Below are 1,311 nucleotides of genomic sequence, written 5' to 3' on the forward strand. Positions count from 1 at the left end.
TTTACTGAGCTGTAAATAAGTACTTAATAAACAGAACAGCATGGAGGGAAACACCATAAAGGAATAATGCGGCTAACATTGCCAGATCAGAGCGGTTCCACAGTTGCCTTCAGCCAAAATCCTGTTTCTTCTCAATGTAAAATTATTATTCCTTTTGTTTTTTTAACAAAAAATTATTTAAAAAACGTTTTAAATTGACAATAAACTTCTGTTAGATTAAATCCTGAAAGAAAGAGATAAAAGCAAGAGGGTGAAATCCTGGTCCCATGAAAGTCAGTGGCAAAACTCCCGTCAACTTCAGTGTGTGGGGTATGAAGTGCACACTAAGGCTGAGATTTTCTAAGCTACTGAAACTCTAGTTCATTCGGGTACTTAAACACGTGTCTAAGTTTAAGAACATGAGTAGTCCCATTTAAATCAATATACAAAAACTGCAGCGTCAGACAGTCACAGACTTCAACGTCCTTCAACGGTCACAGACATACAGAGTAAGATTTGTTATTCTTAATCGGTACTTTAGGGAAAAGTGATCAACTAACCAATGATTAAAGTAACCAGTGATGTTCCTTTAGAGTAAATTATCAAGTGTCAGATAAAAGCGCCTAGTAGCCTCAGAGAATTGTGCTCTCTAGCTTTTAATCCTCTTTATTGGCTCATTACTGTTAGGCAACTATTAGGAAAGGCTTATTTTAAATGTCAGACACATTTTTAAACTTCTAACATTGTTCTTTTCATCCAAGTCTAGTTTGAACTACATTACATATATTGCAAGACAGCAGACACAATTATCTGTTGGTGCTAATGGCAAAAGAAGTGTTTGCTTGAGTATGGGAGATGGAAGGTCTAGCAGGAAATGGATCAACAAACCGTAAAACTACAACTTTATGTTACTATTTAGAGGTTTCAGCAGTGGCAGTATCGTAGCCAATGAGGTTAATCCGAGGCGCGATTATTGCTAATTGAAATCTTTTCCCAATACCTCGCCATGACGACTTGAAATATAGTTGGCATTGGCTATTTTTGACAGTCTCTACGGAAAAAAAAACAATTGTTAATATAATAATAAAAAAAAAAGGAACCATCCATTAATAGAAATTGACAAGGAGGAGATGTTAGTGAGTTTGTCTTTAGACAAGCTTTGTGAAATTGGAGAGTCGTTCGCACTGTAGTTACTTATCGAGGGAGAAGTACTCAGAATTGTCTTGTATCTATGTGCAACAATGATTTTATTATTTATTCTTTTCTAACCCTCCGAGTGTTCTCTGAACCACCTGCAGCCCAAAGAATCCCCCACTTCCCATCTTACACCAT

The 1,311-nt window shown here is 36.5% G+C and overlaps 1 non-coding gene across 1 annotated transcript; it reads left to right on the plus strand.

Moving 5' to 3' along the window:
* The first annotated feature begins 898 nt into the window (after positions 1 to 898).
* Positions 899 to 1,039, plus strand: LOC127030549 (U4 spliceosomal RNA). The gene has a single exon (XR_007768414.1). It is a non-coding gene; the product is annotated as a U4 spliceosomal RNA (small nuclear RNA).
* The last annotated feature ends 272 nt before the right edge of the window (positions 1,040 to 1,311 follow it).

Source organism: Gopherus flavomarginatus, chromosome 10, assembly GCF_025201925.1.
Source record: "Gopherus flavomarginatus isolate rGopFla2 chromosome 10, rGopFla2.mat.asm, whole genome shotgun sequence".
Lineage (NCBI taxonomy): Eukaryota > Metazoa > Chordata > Testudines > Testudinidae > Gopherus > Gopherus flavomarginatus.